At 43.3% G+C, this 11,741-nt stretch overlaps 1 long non-coding RNA gene across 1 annotated transcript; it reads left to right on the forward strand.

The window, feature by feature from the left end:
* Positions 1-3,809: 3,809 nt before the first annotated feature.
* LOC125524517 (uncharacterized) lies at positions 3,810-6,869 on the forward strand. The gene is made up of 2 exons (XR_015611692.1): positions 3,810-6,139; positions 6,286-6,869. It is a non-coding gene; the product is annotated as an uncharacterized LOC125524517 (long non-coding RNA).
* Positions 6,870-11,741: the final 4,872 nt, after the last annotated feature.

Consider the following 11,741-nt stretch of genomic DNA (forward strand, 5'->3'; position numbering starts at 1 on the left):
GTCTGTCACCTAGCGGTGCATCAAGGACATAATTCTTCTGTGCAGCAATGAGGATAATCCTCAGATCGCAGACCTAGTCCGCATCATTGCTACTATCATCTTTCAACATAGTTTTTCTCTAGGAACATATATAAAAAAACGGGAGCTACATCATGAGCTATTGATCTACAACATAGTTATGCAAATACTATGAGGACTAAGTTCATGATAAATTAAAGTTCAATTAATCATATTACTTAAGAACTCCCACTTAGATAGGCATCCCTCTAGTCATCTAAATGATAACATGATCCAAATCAACTAAACCATGTCTGATCATCACGTGAGATGGAGTAGTTTTCAATGGTGAACATCATTATGTTGATCATATCTACTATATGATTCATGCTCGACCTTTCGGTCTCCAGTGTTCCGAGGCCATATCTGCATATGCTAGGCTCGGCAAGTTTAACCCGAGTATTCCGCGTGCGCAAAACTGGCTTGCACCCGTTGTATGTGAATGTAGAGCTTATCACACCCGATCATCACGTGGTGTCTCGACATGATGAACTGTCGCAACGGTGCATACTCAGGGAGAACACTTATACCTTGAAATTTAGTGAGAGATCATCTTATAATGCTACCGCCGAACTAAGCTAAATAAGATGCATAAAGGATAAACATCACATGCAATCAAATATGTAAAATGATATGGCCATGATAATCTTGTGCCTTTGATCTCCATCTCCAAAGTACCGTCATGATCTCTATCGTCACCGGCATGGTTCCATGATCTCCATCATCTTGATCTCTATCAACGTGTCATCACATGGTTGTCTCACCAACTGTCGTGGAATTGTCACGGAAGATGTCCTAGTGTGAGGACTTAGTCGTGAGGCCAACGCATCTTTGTAGTAGCTTGAGAGGGGTTGAACGGAATCGAGAGACACAACACAAGACAAGGATTTAGACAGCTTCGGGCCCCGGGAAACATCATCCGGTAATAGCCCTACATGTTGTTTGGGGCTAGATCTCATTATCATCACGAGAGAGTCGCCGCATAAGCTGGCTTCCCCTTTTGTGTCCGGCCCTAGAGATTGTTTCTTGTCGCTTGTCCCTCTTGGGGAGCCCTGCCCCTCCTTATATAAGTTAGAGGGGCGGGTTACAGGTGGAGTCCTATTAGGATTAGGACTAGTCTACCTTCTAATACAAACCAGATACAAGTCCAGGTCTTAACTACTTGTAAGATAAATATTCCTCACGCCTTTCCTCTTAAACCTGCCCACCATAACATGAGCCGACTTTCTGGGCCATGGGCCTTGTCATCCGTCTGTCCCGCCCGCCGAGTTACCAGTGAGTCATAATGTTCAGTCAGGTTGCTTGTAAACCGTCTGGTCAGTGCGGGTCGCCGGTGAATCGCCAAGTCCGGCCGGGTTATACTTCCGGCCGGGTTACACGCGGGGTATATCCCTGACATTAGCCCCCAAGTTCATCTTGGATTTATCCATGGTAAACTTATGCTGCAAAATAAACACAAGAACAAATTTGTCATAGGTTGTGCTCCGGGTTAAGAATTCTTGTAAACTGGCACCTGATCATCCTTAAGTCCTTGTCATTTCCTTCTTCTAGAAAATCCGGGTTAATAGACCAGCTTCATAATCAATTTTCTTGTAGAATAAATATTGTAAATAAAGAATCCATTTGAGTCGGCCTTCAATGCTCTAACTTGACCAAAATGTTGGTCTTTGAAATATTCAACTGATATCCAGTCGGTTTAAAACTGTAGAATTTGCCGAGCTATGACTTCCAAAATCGCCGGTTATAAAACTGATAATTCTAGGTTATGATTGTTGCCAACGCCGGTTCATGATTATTGATGACACCGGATTATGATTGTTGCAGACACCGGGTCAATCTGGTTTATTTAAAACTAAGAATTTGAAGATTTTTCTCCCTTATATCCATATTACCTGTAGCCCCCAAGTCTTGAGCAGAACAAAGTGATGGCTTAAGACTTGCTTCAATATAAATACTACCACTTAAGAAGAAATCCATGTTGTTCATCCCAGTCACTTAGTAAAAACTGAATACTCCATATTATGTAGCCCCCAAGTGCCGGGTTGTCATGCTTGTAGCAACCTGGGACTTGTAATTGCCTTATGCTCATAAAAACTTCAACTAGTGTAGCCCCCAAGGGCCGGGTCATTATGCAATAATGAGCAGGGACTTTATAAATATAATCATGCTTCATTGAAAATAACGTCATATGATGTAACTCCACCATGGGGCTTGAACCCACGTCCACAAGGTTAAGAGCTTTGTGCTTTACCAACTGAGCAGTGGACCCTTGCATATAATGGATTAATACTTGTGTACGTTGAATCATTGATAGGAGCAATTAGTAGCCCCCAAAGGCCGTCTCATTATGATGTGATGAGTCAGGTCTTCAATAAGGCCAAAAAATGACTTTGCATTAGCCCCCAAGTATCATGGTGCATGCTTGCAACGACATGAGACTTGCATATTTGATATAATCTCAACTTAAATAATGTAGCCCCCAAGTGCCGGGTCATAAGCCTGCAGCGACTCGGGACTATTCCTTCAATTGTAGAATAAATCATATCCATTGATAATATAATAGCCATTGCACTAAAGCGACTTCGAAAACCTTAATCATAATACTGGTTACTGATAACCATAATAAAATCCAGCCATGTTGGCTATTTGAAGATTTGAATAATATAATCCAATGATTTGTGAGCGCATGATTCCAATGGCGCAATCCAAATATATACTGGCAACTTATAATCCCAAGCCAGTCCGGGTTAATAAACACTGTATAATTTATCATCATACTGGCGACTTATAGTTGAAAGCCAGGCCGGGTTAATAAACGCCGGTTTATCATAAAATAGTATAAACCTCATCAAAGGAGAAAAAACTTGGCAAATAAAAGCATAAAAAGAACATGCGAGGCTTTTCATGGGCTGCCAGGGCCAAAATCAAGGCTTTTCATGGGCTGCCAGGCCACTGAGTTAAACCATTTCACAAAGCCTTTTAAGATGGACCTCAATCATTAACCAATGGTCGTTTTAACTTTGACAAGTTCAGGGCCTGTGAGATTGACTTGTCAAACGTTCGGCGGGTCATACTAGGTTTACCTGGACGGAGTGGCTTACTTAAAAAGGCAGGATAACCCGGGGTTTTAGGTGAATACACCTGGCTTCCAAGCCTGGCTTGATAGCCTATTACAAGTGTAGACTCTTTGTTCTTTGAGAAGTAAAGAGACCCCAAGCAATATTTTGAGCTGTTCTCAGTGGGTGCCTATGTTTGAGTTGTGCATTTGCAACACTCTCTTTGGCCCTCAAGTGATTTCCCTGGTGGCCTTACGCCGATCAAGAGGTGTAGTTATGGTTCGAATACGACCGAGCCCCCAAGTGATTATTGTGAGCTGTGCTCAAGGGGCACCTATGTTTGAGCTGTGCTTTTGCAACAGACTCTCTTTGGTCCCTTTAATTTTTCCAAAGAACTCGAACTTGCGAGAGATTATTCTTTTGAACCGGAAATTATTAAACCGGATACTGAGAGCTTCAAAGCTTTGTGGGAGACAGCTTTCCCTTGAACAGGATTTTAAACCAGAATCCTTCTTTTTAAGCTGGAAATTTTCCGACGGCCTTTAAATTTGCTCCAATATGGCGGTTTAGGGTCCCGCATTAGATAACTTTGCAAGCCGGAGTAATTGCTCTTTTAAAGAAAGCAATATACAATATAAAAATATACTAAATGGATTTCACCTAATATGTTAGGCCAGAAATTATCCACCGCGGAATTGATCATCACGACGGTGAAGGTATGTGTCCATCGAGCATCACGGCATGAACAAGCACTAGTGCAAACGTGATGTTGGCGCGCACCCCTTACACGACACCATTTTTGTAATAAATAATGGTCTTGTGGAAAACATTATAGACCAGAGTAATTATTCTTTGATAAAAACAATATGTGTCAATAAAATAAATTTGGATGGACATCACTTGATTTGTTTGGATAATCGATGACCCACAAGTGCCATCCGTAGATAACTTTTTCAATACAATTGATCCTTGTATGCTTTCGGGACATGGTCCATGGTCTCGGTCCTTACGCAAGAGTGATATCCACACACTCCAATTGATATGAGACTTTATCAAGTGGACCAGAAAAACTCCCAAGTCGGTCGTTTCTTTGATTGATCTGCTTCTGCCTTTCCTTTACTGAAAAAACAACTTGACCCGGCGGCGGGTCACTTGGCGACTGTAGGGGCGGCGGTGAGGCCGGGTCAACTTGACCCGGCGGCGGTTTAACACCAGGACGACAGCTCATCGACATGGCCGCGGCGAGCCACGGCGTAGAGGTGGACTGGCCCAGAAGCAAGGGGAGGCCGTAGCGGCTCCGGTCGAGCATGCCTCTGGCGGGTCGCGGTCCGGCTCGAGGAGTTGTGGCGGCAGCACGCAGCAAGGGCGGCGGCTCAAAGCAGCAGCTCGGAGGCGGCGTACAGCGAAGGCGGCCCGCGGCGACGGCTCGGCGATTTGAGGCAGGCCCGGGAGGCCCATGGCAGAGGAGGGCAACGCGGAGGCGGGTTGCGACCCGAAGTGCGGTGGCTCAGGGCGCCGAGAGACCGTGGGAGACGTCGACTGCGGCAGCAGCTCGGGGGCGCCGACGGGTCACAGCCCGGCAGTTCAACAACGGCGACTCAGGATAGCGACCGTGCCCGTGGATTGGCTCAGAAACACGGAGGCCCGGAGAAGCAGGGTAACTCAAGGCGACGGAAGAAGATGGCGGGTGGCAGAGCGAACCCGGGTCGTCGTAGCACGGCCAAGGGGCTCACGGCCCGGAGCAGGTCCGGCCGGGCGCGTACAACCATGGAGCGGAAGGAGAGGCGCCGGGCCCCTCGGCGAGGGCCACTCGTGATGAAGACGGGCAGTTCGAGGCGCGATGGAACGACTCGGAGATGACGGCAGGTGGTGACTCTGATGCCTTCCGGCGACTCGGAGCAAGGTCGAGGCGACCACAGAATGTGTATCCTTCTCCGGGTCGTGTCCGCTTTGACCCCTCTTCGTCCGCATCGTCCAGGTCACAGGTGTGGCTGAATCGGCGGTTTACACGCAGCAGAGGAGGCACCCGGCGGTGCGACGGCGGAAACACCGGCTTGCGGCGGACGGCCAGGCCTCTTGAGGCAGTCTGGGACAGCGTCGGTTTATCCAATGGTGACGAGGAGACATCGCCGAGGTGGTTTAGGCAGGCGGCAGAAGCAGAACGAAGCGGAGCCTGGCACGGGTGATGACTCGGCATCGGTGACTTGGCGCGCGCGTGAGCAGCGCGGCAATGGGCGGTTCAACGTGCCACAATGGCTCATTGCGGAGGAGACAAACAGAAACGGCGGCGACTCCCGCAGCAAGGCGACTCGAGGCTGTGCCAGCTCAGAGCGCGGGATGACCTGCGGCGAGGCAGCTCTGAATCAGTTGCAGCGGGTCATGATGGACCAAATTGGCTGTTTGCAGGTGAAACGACGTGACTCGGAACAGAGGCATGTCAGTTTGGAAACAGTGAGGCAACTTGTAGACGAGGCGAATTGAGGGCGCGGCGACTCGTACTGCCGCTCCACTGGTGGATGTGGCGTCTCAATCCTGGGGCAGCTCGGTAGCCTCAATAGTTGTGGTGTTTCAGAGCGACTTGGAGCAGCGGCGATTTGGAAGGCTGCAACAGCGGAAGCAGGGAGCCGCGTCTTGGAGTAGAACAGGCAGAGGCAAACTGCGGGTCAGCGACAGTCTGAGGTAACTCGAAATCAGACGCAACGCCGAGGTGGTGACTCGGAGAGGCGGCTCGCAGCTAGGTGGGCCCGCGACAGATCAGCAGCGAAAAGGGCAAAGGCACTGACGGGTCGAGGAAAAGCCAGACCGGGCGACTTAAAAGCACATCGGCGACGGCGACTCAGCCGAGGTAGAGCAAGGCCGCAACGGCGATTCAGAGACGGAGGTGTAGAATTAATCCGGAGCGCGGCGATTCAGAGACAACGGCGATTCACTGATTCCCTCTTCTTTTCATCGTAGCACGACGATTTGCTCGTGGAAGAAAACGGTTTAGGGACTCATCGGCGGCAGGCGGCTGATACGTCTCCAACGTATGTATAATCTTTGATTGCTCTATGCTATATTATCTATTGTTTTGGACTATATTGAGCTTTATTTTTCATTTTTATATTATTTTAAGACTAACCTATTAACCGGAGCCCCAACCCAGAATTGCTGTTTTTTTTGCCTATTTCAGTGTTTCGAAGAAACAGAATATCAAACAGAGTCCAAACGGAATAAAATCTTCGGGAACGTGATTTTCTCATCAAACGTGATCTAGGAGACTTGGACCCTACTCCAAAGAGTCAAAGAGGAGGTCACGAGGGTGGGGGGCGCGCCCCCCCTAGGGCACGCCCCCTGCCTCGTGGGCCCCTCGGTGCTCCATCGACGTACTTCTTCCTCCTATATATACACACGTACCCCCAAACGATCAGACCAGGAGCGAAAAACCTAATTCCACCGCCGCAACTTTCTGTATCCACGAGATCCCATCTTGGAGCCTGTTCCGGAGCTTCGCCGGAAGAGGGCCGTCATGACGGAGGGCTTCTCCATCATCCTAGCCCCTCCGATGAAGTGTGAGTAGTTTACTTCAGACCTTCGGGTCCATAGTTAGTAGCTAGATGGCTTTTCTTTCTCTTTGAATCTCAATACAAAGTTCTCCCCCTCTCTTCTGGAGATCTATTCGATGTAATCTTCTTTTTGCGGTGTGTTTGTTGAGACCGATGAATTGTAGGTTTATGATCAAGTCTATCTATGAATAATATTTGAATCTTCTCTGAATTCTTTTATGTATGATTGGTTATCTTTGCAAGTCTCTTCGAATTATCCATGTGGTTTGGCCAACTAGATTGGTAGTTCTTGCCATGGGAGAAGTGCTTAGTTTTGGGTTCGATCTTGCGGTGTCCTTTCCCAGTGACAGAAGGGGCAGCAAGGCATGTATTGCATCGTTGCCATCGAGGATAACAAGATGGGGTTTATTTCATATTGCATGAATTTATCTCTCTACATCATGTCATCTTGCTTAAGGCGTTACTCTGTTTTTAACTTAATACTCTAGATGCATGCTGGATAGCGGTCGATGAGTGGAGTAATAGTAGTAGATCCAGAATCGTTTCGGTCTACTTGTCACGGACATGATGCCTATAAACATGATCATGGCTAGATATTCTCATAACTATGCTCAATTCTGTCAATTGCTCAACATAATTTGTTCACCCACCGTAGAATACTTATGCTCTTGAGAGAAGCCACTAGTGAAACCTATGGCCCCCGGGTCTATTCTCATCATATCAATCTCCACCACTTTAATCTTGCTTTGCCTTTTACTTTGCTTTTACTTTTTACTTTGCATCTTTATACCAAAAATACCAAAAATATTATATCTATCAGATCTCACTCTCGTAAGTGACCGTGAAGGGATTGACAACCCCTAATCGCATTGGTTGCGAGTAGCTATCTCTTTGTGCAGGTACGAGGGACTTGAGCGTGGCCTCCTACTGGATTGATACCTTGGTTCTCAAAAACTGAGGGAAATACTTGCTACTCTGCTGCATCATCCCTTCCTCTTCGGGGAAAACCAACGCAAGCTCAAGACGTAGCAAGAAGGATTTCTGGTGCCGTTGTTGGGGAGTCTACGCAAAAAGTCAACATACCAAGTACCCATCACAATCCCTATCTCTCGCATTACATTATTTGCCATTTGCCTCTCGTTTTCCTCTCCCCCACTTCACCATTGCCGTTTTATTCGCCCTCTCTCTCTATCCTCCCTCTCTATTTGCCTCTTTTTGCCCGTTGGCCTTTTTTTGCTCGTGTGTTGGATTGCTTGTTTGTCGCGATGGCTCAAGATACTACCAAATTGTGTGACTTCACCAATACCAATAATAATGATTTCCTTAGCACTCCGATTTCTCCTCTTGCTAATACTGAATCTTGTGAAATTAATACTGCTTTGTTGAATCTTGTTATGAAAGATCAATTCGCCGGCCTTCCTATTGAAGATGCCGCTACTCATCTGAATAGCTTCGTTGATTTATGTGATATGCAAAAGAAAAAAGATGTCGATAATGTGTCGTTAAATTGAAGCTATTTTCTTTTTCGCTTAGAGATCGTGCTAAAGCTTGGTTTTCGTCTTTGCCTAAGAATAGTATTGATTCTTGGAACAAGTGCAAAGATACTTTTATCTCTAAGTATTTCCCTCCCGCTAAGATCATCTCTCTTAGAAACGATATTATGAATTTTAAGCAACTTGATCATGAACATGTTGCACAAGCTTGGGAGAGAATGAAATTAATGATACGTAATTGCCCTACTCATGGTTTGGATTTGTGGATGATTATACAAATTTTTTATGCCGGATTGAATTTTGCTTCTAGAAATCTTTTAGATTCGGCTGCGGGAGGCACTTTTATGGAAATCACTTTAGGAGATGCTACTAAACTCCTAGATAATATTATGGTTAATTATTCTCAATGGCATACTGAAAGATCTTCTAATAAAAAAGTGCATGCGATAGAAGAAATCAATGTTTTGAGTGGAAAGATGGATGAAATTATGAAATTATTTGCTACTAAGAGTGTCTCTTCTGATCCTAATGATATGCCTTTATCTACTTTGATTGAGAATAACAATGAATCTATGGATGTGAATTTTGTTGGTAGGAATAATTTTGGTAACAACGCTTATAGAGGTAATTTTAATCCTAGGCCATATCCTAGTAATCCTTCTAATAATTATGGGAATTCCTACAACAACTCTTATGGGAATTATAATAAGATGACCTCTGAATTTTAGAATAGTGTTAAAGAGTTTATGAATTCACAAAAGAATTTTAATGCTTTGCTTGAAGAGAAATTGCTTAAAGTTGATGATTTGGCTAGAAACGTTGATAGAATTTCTCTTGAGATTGATTCTTTAAAGCGTAGATCTATTCCTCCTAAGCATGATATCAATGAGTCTCTCAAAGCCATGAGAATTTCCATTGATGAGTGCAAGGAAAGAACCGCTAGGATGCGTGCTTCCAAAGATGCCTGCATTAAAGCGTGTTCTTCCAATTCCTATGAAAATCAAGATGAAGATCTAAAAGTTATTGATGTGTCCCCTATTAAATCTTTGTTTTGCAATATTAATCTTGATGAAATTGAATATGATCTTCCTTTACCTAGAAGGCGTTCTAAAAATTCGGAGTATTTAGATCTTTATGATGAAATTGATGAAAGTGGGATTGAAAGAAATAAAAATCTAGATGTTGCTAAACCCACTATATTGGATTTCAAGGAATTTAATTATGAAATTTACTCTTTAATTGATTGTATTTCCTTGTTTCAATCCGTGCTAAATTCTCCACATGCTTATAGTCAAAATAAAGCCTTCACCGAACATATTGTTGATGCCTTGATGCAATCTTATGAAGAAAAACTTGAGTTGAAAGTTTCTATCCCTAGAAAACTCTATGATGAGTGGGAACCAACTATTAAAATTAAAATTAAAGATCATGAGTTTTATGATTTGTGTGATTTGGGTGCTAGTGTCTCCACTATTCCCAAAACTTTGTGTGATTTGCTAGATTTCCGTAATTTTGATGATTGCTCTCTAAACTTGCATCTTGCGGATTCTACTATTAAGAAACCTATGGGAAGAATTAATGATGTTCTTAATTGTTGCAAATAGGAATTATGTGCCCGTAGATTTCATTGTTCTTGATATAGATTGCAATCCTTCTTGCCCTATTATTCTTGGTAGACCTTTCCTTAGAACGGTTGGTGCGATTATTGATATGAAGGAAGGGAATATTAGATTTCAATTTCCATTAAAAAAGGGCATGGAACACTTTCCTAGAAAGAAAATAAAATTATCATATGAAACTATCATGAGAGCCACTTATGGATTGCCTACCAAAGATGGCAATACTTAGATCTATCCTCGCTTTTATGCCTAGCTAGGGGCGTTAAACGATAGCGCTTGTTGGGAGGCAACCCAATTTTATTTTTATTCCTTGCTTTTTGCTCCTTCTTAGTAATAAATAAATTATTTAGCCGCTGTTTTTTTTGTGTTTTTTGTGTTTAATTAGTGTTTGTGCCAAGTAGAACCGTTGGGAAGACTTGGGGAAAGTCTTGTTGAACTTGCTGTAAAAATAGAAACTTTAGCGCTCACGAGAACTGCTGTCATTTTTATTTGAAGATTGATATTTAGTTAATTCTTTCTGTAGATGATTAATAGATAAATTCCTCACGTCCAGAAATTTATTTTAGAATTTTTGGGGTTCCAGATCTTGCTCTAGCTACAGATTACTACAGACTGTTCTGTTTTTGACAGATTCTGTTTTTCGTGTGTTGTTTGCTTATTTTGATGAATCTATGGTTAGTAAAATAGTTTATAATCCATAGAGAAGTTGGAATGAAGTAGGTTTAACACCAATATAAACAAATAATTATTTCATTAAAGTATCTTGAAGTGGTCTTTTGTTTTCTTTCGCTAACGGAGCTCACGAGTTTTCTATTTTGAGTTTTGTGTTGTGAAGTTTTCTAGTTTTGGGTGAATTCTTTTGATGGATCATGGAACAAGGAGTGGCAAGAGCCTATGATTGGGGATTCCCATGTCACCCCTAAGATAATCCAAGGACACCAAAAAGTCAAAGCTTGGGGATCCCCGGAAGGCATCCCCTCTTTCGTCCACTTCCATCGGTAATTTACTTGGAGCTATATTTTTATTCACCAACATGATATGTGTTTTGCTTGGAGCGTCTTGTATTATTTGTGTCTTTGTGTCTTAGTATGCCACAATCATCCTTGCTTTACACACCTTTTGAGAGAGCCATACATGAATTAAAATTTGATAGAATACTCTATGTGCTTCACTTATATCTTTTGAGCTAAGTAGTTTTGCTCTATGTGCTTCACTTATATCTTTTGAGCTAGTTAACTTTGCTCTATGTGCTTCACTTAGATCTTTTAGGGCATGGTGGTGGATTTGTTTTAAAGAAACTATTGATCTCTCATGCTTCACTTAAATTATTTTGAGAATCTCTTAATAGCATGGTAATTTGCTTAATAATATGCTTGGTATTCAAGATTTGTGAAACTTTCTTTTGAGTGTGTTGAATACTAAGAAAAGATTGAAGCATGATAATTGTTTTGAGATATGGAGGTGATAATATTAAAGTCATGCTAGTTGAGTAGTTGTGAATTTAAAGAATACTTGTGTTAAAGTTTGTGATTACCGTAGGATGCACGTATGGTGAACCGTTATGTGATGAAGTTGGAGCGTGATTTATTTATTGATTGTCTTCCTTATGAGTGGCGGTCGGGGACGAGCGATGGTCTTTTCCTACCAATCTATCCCCCTAGGATCATGCGCGTAATACTTTGCTTTGATAACTTCTAGATTTTTGCAATAAGTATATGAGTTCTTTATGACTAATGTTGAGTCCATGGATTATATACACTCTCACCCTTCCACCTTTGCTAGCCTCTCTAATACCGCGCACTTTTCGCCGGTATCATACACCTACCATATACCTTCCTCAAAACAGCCACCATACCTACCTATTATGGCATTTCCATAGCCATTCCGAGATATATTGCCATGCAACTTTCCACCATTCCGTTTATCATGACACATTCATCATTGTCATATTGCATATCCCGGTACACCGCC

This window comes from Triticum urartu, chromosome 7A (assembly GCF_056163025.1).
Source record: "Triticum urartu cultivar PI428250 chromosome 7A, HENAU_Tu73, whole genome shotgun sequence".
In the NCBI taxonomy this organism is placed as follows: domain Eukaryota; kingdom Viridiplantae; phylum Streptophyta; class Magnoliopsida; order Poales; family Poaceae; genus Triticum; species Triticum urartu.